Genomic DNA, 10,034 nt, shown 5'->3' with positions numbered 1-10,034 from the left:
TTGTACAAGAACTGTGAGAGTCTTTTTTAGAACTTACTAATTTTGCCTTTAGAAGATCATTTTTGGCCAATACTTCTACCTGTTACACCAGCTTGGTATTTGCACCTTATCGAGAAAATTCAAAGAGGGCTGAGGAGCAGAACAGTAGAGTAAGTTCTGCCAACTAAATAAAATGGCACCTGTCAAAACCTCAATTTGTGTGAAATGGCAAAAGGACATCTAATACACAGAGCCTGCCAAGAAATGTTTAACTAATAGTGCTTTCCTAAGCAACTTCTGTGCTTAAGTTCACACTTGAAATACAAATACATCTGTCTAGGAACTCAGAGCGACGAGGGCTGAGTTAGAGCTGCCACTAATATTTCTCACATGTGAGCTCCAGTTCACGACACACTAATAGTGCACTTATTACAAGTACTAACCCCGTGTCATCCCGAACAGTTAGGAGAGAAAAGCGAGGCGTACATCCTGCTTTGTAAACCCCCTGTAATTATGGGTTTTTATCAAAAGCAAAGAAAGGTCATACCATTGATCTCATTTGGAAGCACAACCGGGACTCAAAGCCGTTGAGAATGAAAAGTGTTCCACAGTATGGGAGAGGATTGCTGCACAGAGAATGATCAAAGGCTTTATTGCACAGTTACTATTCCCAAATCTATACAAGCTCCTCTGAAAAAAGGACATGGTCCAGCCAGACCTCCTGGGAAGCTGGTGATTTCTGTGCCGCCATCGGCTTGTAGATTTCACATAGCCAAATAGAATGACACTAAATTATAGAAGAATACTAGCCCAGTTCTGGAATAGTGCCACCTCATGGCAGACATGGGACAAGTTGAATGAAACTAAAAGATGCAGGGAGTAAACACATCTTCCCTCTCAAGAGAAGGATGCGGGAAGTGAGGCGAATAAGGGTAGTCTCACTGCTTGAGGTCTCCAGACTTAGGGTGAGAGGCATGTGAAGATCTGAGAAAACATCAGTTTTTCACTTTCTTCTCCGACTCTCTCAACATAAAAATTCATTTTAAATGAAATGCCTGGAGATGGTTTTATCTCAGTTTTACATCATTCTTTATGATGGACTTACCAGCTATTTCCCTTTGAGCAACTTATTAAGCTAATCACATTGCAATGTTCAAGAGACTTTCCTGCTCAAGTCTTTGTGTTTTTTTCCCTTCATTTTTATCCTATTTATATTCACTTTGGTTTCCTTAGACCATTCTAAATAATCACTCCCCGCCTTAGGTCAGGGTAAAATAATTATAGGCACACTTGTATTGTCACTGAGAGAATGAAGGTAGAGAAGTGTGTAAAACACACACACACACACACACACACACACACACACACACACGTGTGCATTCCCTGCCATATCCAAGTGGCAGTTTTTATCTGTTGGGTCTGCCAGGATTATCAACACCATACATCCTTTAACTGTGCATGTGCAGCAAAAACTCCCTCACACGTTTCTGGGGGAGGCTCCCAAGCTCTTGTGTTATTGTGCCACTTCTAGTTTCTCTGCTGTGTGCACTCCTAAAGTGGACAGCTGCTTCCTTTGCAGAATAAACATATGGGCGGTGAAGGTCTAAGAAGAGCATTAGAAGCAGGGGGAGGTCCCATTCAGAGGCTAATCACCATGTAGAGAGCCATTTCCAGGAAAGTAATACCACCACTATGCATCGCTACTAAATAAACTTGAAGAACTTGAGAGGGACTGAAACAGGCTGGCTGCCTGAACTTGACATTTCTTTGGAGGTAGTCTTTTCTTTCTGGAACTGCTATTTCATGCCCCAGTTTTGGTGAAATGCAAAGGTTTAGGAGAGGTGCCTAAAGAAAGAAGCCTTCCAAAACAGCGAGGCCAGAGCACAAGCCATGACCACGGCCTCTGAGAGGGATGCCACCTCCTTGCTTCAGTCCTCTGGACCCACCAAGTAGTTTCTTTTGTTGTTGTTTTTCTAATCCTCACCCGAGGATATTTTTTCCACTGATTTTTAGAGAGGATAGGAGGGAGGGAGGGGAGAGAGAAAAAGACGGCGAGGGAGAGATAAAAACATCTATCACATCGATTGGTTGCATCCCACACATGCCCCAACGGGGGTTAGGTATGTATCAAACCTGCAACCCAGGTATGTGCCCTTGACCAGGAATCAAACCTGCGACCCTTCAATGTGCAGGCCGAGGCTCATACCACTGAGAAACATCAGCCAGGGCCTGAATAGTTTCTTTTTAAAAAGCACACCATAAAGGCATTTCTATCTACATCTACCAGTAGAGTTGCAGACATGTGGATGTTAGAGCAGGAAGTGCCCTTAAATATCAACTATTCCAGTCATTAGCAGTGGAAGCATTCCTTAAAACAACTCAGTGGAATGTCACTGGAAAAGCAGATAGAGGTGGGGGAGATGGGTCACCCTGACCTCCACGGAGCCTTCACAAGCTCTATGGAACTCTGGTGGAAAGAGCTTGACTCTTAATCTTGTACAGGGTCAACCTGGTGGTTTTCAAGCCATGGCTGTAGCTCACAGAGGTGGTTTTTTGGTTGGTTTTTTTTTTTGGTTCTCCCAGTGGGAGAAGGCAGTTCCATTGCCATTATAGACTATTGCAGAATAAATGGTATATCCATTTCCAATACTTCAATAATAGATTTTTGCATAAAGACATGAAAGTCAGGTCCCTCTTAAAAACTCAGAAGATGAGGAGGGTGACTGTGCAATCCCTCATGGCCGCAGTGAAGCGAGGCCGAGTTGCTGCTCACTGTTGCCTTTTACCAGGTCAGGGAACTCATTTAGGTCACCTGCCTGCAACATCTGGATTTGTGGTCTCTGTGAGCGCTGATCTGGCCTAGCTCATTTTACAGGTGAGGCAACCAAAATGACCAGGCTGGGTAGTGGTGATGGTAGGATGAGAACCAGCCTCCTTATGTTCGGGTTTGGCGTTTCTTTTTCTAGTACACATCGGCATCTCTCAAACTGGGGTCTGTGGTATTCAGGATCCATGAGAATACTTTCCCTTAAAAATTGTGTCTGTATTTGACCGACATTTGACAAATCCTATGCTACACCCAGCCACCAGTGGAATGTCTGAAGTTTCACAGGCATAAATATATTCAATTATTTCTGCTTTGCTATCTGTCATAGAAAGGGAGGCCTCTGTTACAGCACACCTCACTAGGATGCAGTTTGGGATATTCTGGGAGCCAGTTATTCCCCTGTAACATAACAAATAGACACAGAAAAGCCCTTGTAAGTGACGAGTAGTTCTGATTCCTCCAAATCAGCCTCACAAAGGTTGCATGAGGAAGCCCATGGCAATGGCACTGCCTTCTAGCCCAATGAGGCCAGGGCAGGGGAATTTCTTAACAATTTCTAACAATGACTTTAACACATTAATTATACTTGGAAGTAGCTCAGCAAAGTGGTGAGTAGGCTTGGCTGCCAGATAGCTACCACTTATTACCAGTATAAAGACACTTAAGCTATCTGTGCTTCAGTATAGTCATCTGTAAAATGGGAATAATAATAATTAGTCCTCTGGGAGGTTATTATGAGAATTCAACAAGCACCCAAAACTCAGTGCATCGCATATAAGAATATTGAGAAATGTTTGCTGGCATTAGCACAGCAGGTTTATAGTTTGTAAGCCACTTCCATTTCTTCCACATAACAAAGCTGTGAGATTAGCAGGAGACACTGTATCCATTTTAACACTGGGAATCTGAAGACATTAAGTCACTCATCCATGGTCATAAAGGAGAAAGATTCTACTACCCACAATGCCTTTGGGCGCCTCCAAGAAGTAGGAATAAAATTGAAGGACTATTCTGAGGGTTAGATGTCAATACATGTTCATTTATGCTGGAGCAAATAACTTAAAAGTAAGGGCTTTCAAGAGAAGTAGCAGAGGCAGGTGAAGAAACAGGAAGGGTTTTTTATAGAGAAATGAAAAGCTGCATCATACAGGAAATTTTTTATCTGAAATTAAAAATATTTTGGAAGGAAATGGTGCTTAAATGATAGGCAGTTCTCAGGTGGTAGCAGTAGCTTCCATGTAGGACCTAGAGGGGCCATCAGGGCACTCTGGTGAATTTCTGAGTTTGCCCTGCTTCTTTCATGGGGGGATGTGGGGGGTGGGGGGATGGGAACACAGTGAGGGTCCTAGGCAGGGGGCTGGAAGTAGGGGAGGAGAAGAGACCCTTCCCTCCCAGCATGCAACTCTCTGTGCATTGCTGGTGGGAGAGTTTAAGCAAGACAGCAGCCAACATTTCCTATGTAATGTAAAAATGTCTGGTTATGGGTTCTTCATTGCTTAAAGACTCAGGATGCATTTTATGGTGTTTCCCCATTACTGCTTTGGATTCCAGAAATTTTATGTTGGAAGTAGGCATTGCAGCAAGCTCATTGGAAATAGATCTTGAGTAGTCTGTTTAGAACAATGGCTTGATCCTTAAGGTAGTAATAAAAAATTGGCACTGACCTGGACAGGCATATTTTCACTTTTATTACAACTCAAATGGGCCCACAATTTTATTTAAGGCCAATGTGGGGAAAGGCAGGTCTCTTTACCCTGCTTTTGGTACTGAAGGCATTTGTTTCTTCCCTTGCACTCCCAGGACCCCCTGCTTAATGCTCCATCCCACCCATTCATCCACATCTTAGCCTTTAATACCCTCCCCCGTATTAAGTCTGCTTGAAGTGGGTCAGGCCAAGGAAATAGCTGTGTTAAATACCTTCTGAAATAGTTTAATGGGTTTCTTTTTCCTGCAGCCTATTTCTATCCTGATAGAGAAATTTTCCCTTTAGCAGAACATAGTAAGACTGTTGGAAAAATAATTTTTGCACCTTCTTACCTGAAAATGACCTGTCATTTCCCTCCCCACGTATAGTGCACTAAGCTCCACTCTCCATATTTCTTCTTTCCCTGTAGGGTTGCCAGATAAAATACAGGAAGCCCAGTTAAATTTGAATTTCAGAGAAACAAAAATAATTTTTTAATATAAGCATGTTCCAAATATTGTATGGAACATATTAATACTAAAAACTATGTGTTGCATATATGAAATTCAAATTTTTGCATCCTGTGTTAATTTCACTAATTTGGCAACCCTATTTCCCTGGGAAAGTGCATAATTAAGCCTACTGAGTAGAAAAGAGAAATATGCTGGTAATTTAAGTTCTTCTTTAGAAAAATTGAACAATATGTTAAAATATTGGAGACAATTTTGCATGAAAAGAAAAATCAGTGCATAATACTGACCATTTCAAACACACAAAATTTTTATTTTTGCATATTCAAGTTTTTTTTTGTTCCTGCATATTTTTATTTCTTAGGGAAAAAGATGTGAAAGTGAAATAAGGTTTGTTGTTTAGTTAATAGTATTGTACTAATGTTAATATCCTGGGTTTGATAGTGTACTACAGTTTGCAGTTTGTTAACATTAAAGGAAGCAGGATCAAGGGTATATGTGAATTCTGTATACTAATTTTGTAAGACTTTTAAGTTGCAAATGATTTCAATATAAAAAGTTAAAACAAAACAACAACAAAATAAAAAGTCATAGCCCTCCCCACTGTGAGAGGCCATTTCACAGTTCGTTACCTGCTCACTGCTGTTTCCACCCCCAAACCCTTTAAGACAATGAATCTCTACCTTGGCAGCATGGGTGCCAGGGTACAATGGCTGGCACATCAAAGTGCTCAGAAAATGTTTCTGTTTTTGTTTGTTTGTTGTACTAGTTTATCCACTAGATACCAATGGACTATTTTAAGTAACTTTACGTGGTTAATGAGTACTTTTTGGTGAGGAGATGGTGGACAGTCTTTTTTCAAGTTGGCCTAGGTCAGTGTGGGACCTTCAGCCTGGGCTTCTTGGACTGTAGCCACAAGAACACAGAGAGCTCTGGTTTTATTTTCCCAATCAGATCCAACTTCATTATTAATTTTATACTAATAAGCAATGCCAGTTAGCATTCAGAATCACATTCAAAGACTGGAAATGCATATTTGATTCTATAGTTGCATTTTTAGACCCTGCCTTACAAAGTGTGGTGTGAAGCTATTATCTGAATGTCAAGTATTTCAAGCACAGCAGGGAGTTGGGATGCCCTAAAAGGCAGCTGGGTACAGTATCTATGCCGTAGTCACCTGGATAACTCCATTTGTTCTCTGGTCTTCCATTGTCCATTCCTGGTTCCTACTCTTTTTAAATCATATAACTTCTGTCTCAGTTCCCTCATCTGGGAAGATGGAGATAATACTGCAAAGCAGGGTTGTGGTGTGGATAAGGTAAAATAACATGTAAGTAATCACCACACAAAAACCAATTGAAGCACTTAATAAACCTTCATTTCCTTGTTTCCTTCAGTTTTTTCTGGGCCACAGAGCCATCTTAACCCATTAATAATGGCTATCCAGGCTTAACACTAAGCAATGCTTGATATAATTCCAAGCTATAAATTAGATGTTCAACTCAAATGGCATTGTTACAAGATCTATTTTAAAAAGTAAGATTATATAAAGTACACTAATGAACTAGAAACTCTATAAAGAACACAATTTAAATATTCAGTATTATAAATCTGTTCTATAGGAAATATGCTGATGGGTATAAACATCCTATATAATAAAGAGGTAATATGCAAATTGACCCTCATATCCTCATGTCACAAGATGGCTGCCCCCACTTGGTCACAAGATGGCCACCCCCACATTTTCACAAGATGGCTGGTAGGGGAGGGAAGTTGAGGGCTATCGGGCCAGCAGGGGAGCAGTTAGGTGTCAATCAGGCTGTCAGGGGAGCGGTTAGGGGGTGATCATGCTGGCAGGAAGAAGTGGTTAGGGGCAATCAAGTAGGCAGGCAGGTGAATGGTTAGTAGCCAGCAGTTCCGGATTGTGAGGGGGATGTCTGGCAGTTAGACATCCCCTGAGGGGTCCCAGATTGGAGGGGGTGCAGGCTGGGCTGAGGGACACCCCCACTCAGTACACAAATTTTGTGCACCGGGCTTCTAGTCTATTATATATTTCCTGGGCAGTTTGATCTTTTATAGGAAGTTTTTAATGAGATAGTTTGTACAATTCATGTCTCTTAGAAAATTGTTAGGGCATATTGAGATGATGACTTATTTTCTTATTCATCACTCTACAACAAACAAAGAGACATTCAGTGAACATTTATTTTCAATCATGATAATTAAGAAGGTGATGATAGTATTTCATACTGATAAGTTCTTTTTTAAAGGATTAACTAAATATTTGTTACCCTCTTTTACTTTCTCAATCTTCTTATTTAAAACTATAATAATAATAATTGTAACAGCAGCAAGATTTATTGAATGCTTAAGGCATGTTAGGCATTATTCTAAGTCCTTTACATGCATTAACTATTTTAATTCTCCCCCAAACCCTATTAAATAAAAATAGCTACTGGTTCTACAGCATTTACTATGTGCCAGAAATTGTTTAAACACTTTATATGTATTAATTCACTTTATTCTCACAGCAGAGCTGTGAAAAAGGTATAATTGTTAACCATTTATAGGGAGGAGAAGACAAGTGAGCTTGAGAGATGTTAAGTAACTTGCATCAGGCAAGATCAAGGTACTGGGAAATAGCAAATGTTCTATCATTTTTCTTTATTCTTGGCTGTCATAGATCCTACTTGATTTTGTGGTCTACCAACAAATGAACCCTTTACTCTGCATTAAAAGCACTAATAACAAATATATTAGAGACCATTAAAAAGAGACTTCAAGTCACTATTGCAGAATTGCTAAAATGATCAGAATATCCTGGATATGCTTGATGTTTCCTTTGTCATTCCCACCATTTTGTTGAATAGTATCTTATTTGTCTCTAGATATTTGTGTGTGTGTGTGTGTGTGTGTGTGTGTGTGTGAGAGAGAGAGAGAGAGAGAGAGAGAGAGAGAGAGAAAATAAGTTACCTGATTCTGCTGTAGCCATCTATCTTGTATCAAAAGGGGAGTCAGCCCACACACTGAGGATGGCAGTGGGGAAAGAATCAGCATCTTTGATGAACAGCTAAACTAAGCAATCCTGGAATCACCATACGTCTTATAAACACAATAGTCTTACTGTGTAAACAATTTTTAGTTTGGATATGTATAATGGAGCTGAAAATATCTTGACAGATACAGATACATTAACTATACTCACATTTACCCCCATATATCTGTTTCTGCTTCCACTTTCTTGTCTTGGTGTACTCTTCAGAGATACAGACATGCACACAGCACACACACACACACACACACACACACACACACACACACACCACACAACCAGGAGGTCTCACTATGAATCAGTGCAGTACCAAACAATCCCCAAATTCAGTGGCTTAAAACATCAAACATTTCTTGCCCATGCCTCTCGCCCATGTCCATTGTAAATTGTCTCTGTCATAATCCTCTGAGCCCAAGGCTGATGGAGAACATTAACTAAAAAACAGAATGTCACTTTGGCTGGAAGAAAAGCGAAGTCTAAAGGATCTCATACTGGCAATTGAATGCTCTGGCCCAGAAATGACACACATCATTTCTGCTTACAACTTCCTGGCCAGAACTAGTCACACAACCCTGTCCAACCACAGGAGGGCCAGAAAATGCAATGGAACTTTGCCTAGAAGGAGAAGTTGAATAGCATTAATGACTACCAAAGCTTACAAGGCATAGGAGTTCCTAATAGGGCTATTTACCAGAGGGGAGAAAATGTGGGTTAGGAGATAAGTGTGGAATAGGATTTCTTTTTACTCTACCTTTTTTTAACACACACACACTCTTCCACTTTTAAAGGTTGAAATATAACACAGAGATAAGCACACAAATCATAAATGTATAGCTCAATTAATTATCATAAAGTGAACTCATTTGTATAATTATAACCCAGCTCAAGAAATAACATACTGTCACACTCCAGAAACCCATCTTGTGAATCTTCCAATATCTACCTATATCCTTCCTCCCAAAGCTATTCTGATCTGATTAAAAATGTAAAAGATATAAGTATTTATATTTTTATTACAAGGGAAGTAGATGATAATGTTCCTTTGGGGTTTCCCTAAACTGGAGTGAGGGGCGGATAAATAGGCTGTGATTTTGTTTAGTTGAAAATTACAGGAGGTAAAGAGTGGGTAGAGAGGTAGCTGACCCAGGGAAAACTGGGTTATTTGAGACTTGGAGGATAGAAGGTTCCATGAGTAGAGGAGATGGTATCTTCCCCATGCACTCCTCAAGGTCTCAGGACTTCTGATGAGATGATGTAGTATATGTTCCCTGGCATTTACAATTGGATTTCTTGGCTTTGAAGTCTGGTGACTCAGGCTGAGGCAGATAGAAATGTTGACAACTTCTCTGTGGCAGCTATCCATGATAGATGATAGAGGACCAGACTCAATTCTGGCACCGGGAAATAAGAGGAAGAAAGTGATAGGGCCAGGCCCCACCCCATTTTTGTGAGCCCCCAGGTTCCTGTTCTGTACAATGGGTAGGCAGTGGTGGTGGGAAAGTGCCCCAGTGATAACTGCTTTTGGATTTTCTCCCAGTCAGGGATGTGGGAGAACAAAGCCAGATATGTTAGTTTAAAAAACGAAACAAAATTACCCAACTTTCCCCTCAGCTGGTGGGCTATGAATGCACACTGGTCCTCACAAGGCAGTTTCACCTTCCTTTAAGTTGTTGATGTCCAAGTTGACCAACAGCAGAGCAGAGGGTTGAGGCCTTAGCACCTATTCCCATTTCTAATATGTACCACTGCCTTGAAGTAAATTGGGGAAACGGCACACAATCAGTATATCACTCTCAGTTCCACCATCCTATCTAATAAAAGAGAAACATGGTAATTAGCCATACATCTGCTACCCTTCCCATTGGCTAATCAGGGTGATATGCAAATTAACTGCCAGCCAAGATGGCGGTCGGAAGCCAGGCAGCTTGAAGCGAACATGAGGCTTGCTTGCTTCAGTGACTGAGGACTCCAAGGTTCCCCACCTGCCTTGCCGGCCTCTGAGCCTGCAGTTTAAGAAACATT

The sequence above is a fragment of the Myotis davidii genome, unplaced genomic scaffold, assembly GCF_000327345.1.
Source record: "Myotis davidii unplaced genomic scaffold, ASM32734v1 scaffold62, whole genome shotgun sequence".
NCBI classification, from domain to species: domain Eukaryota; kingdom Metazoa; phylum Chordata; class Mammalia; order Chiroptera; family Vespertilionidae; genus Myotis; species Myotis davidii.
Note: the sequence above shows the minus strand (reverse complement) of the source record.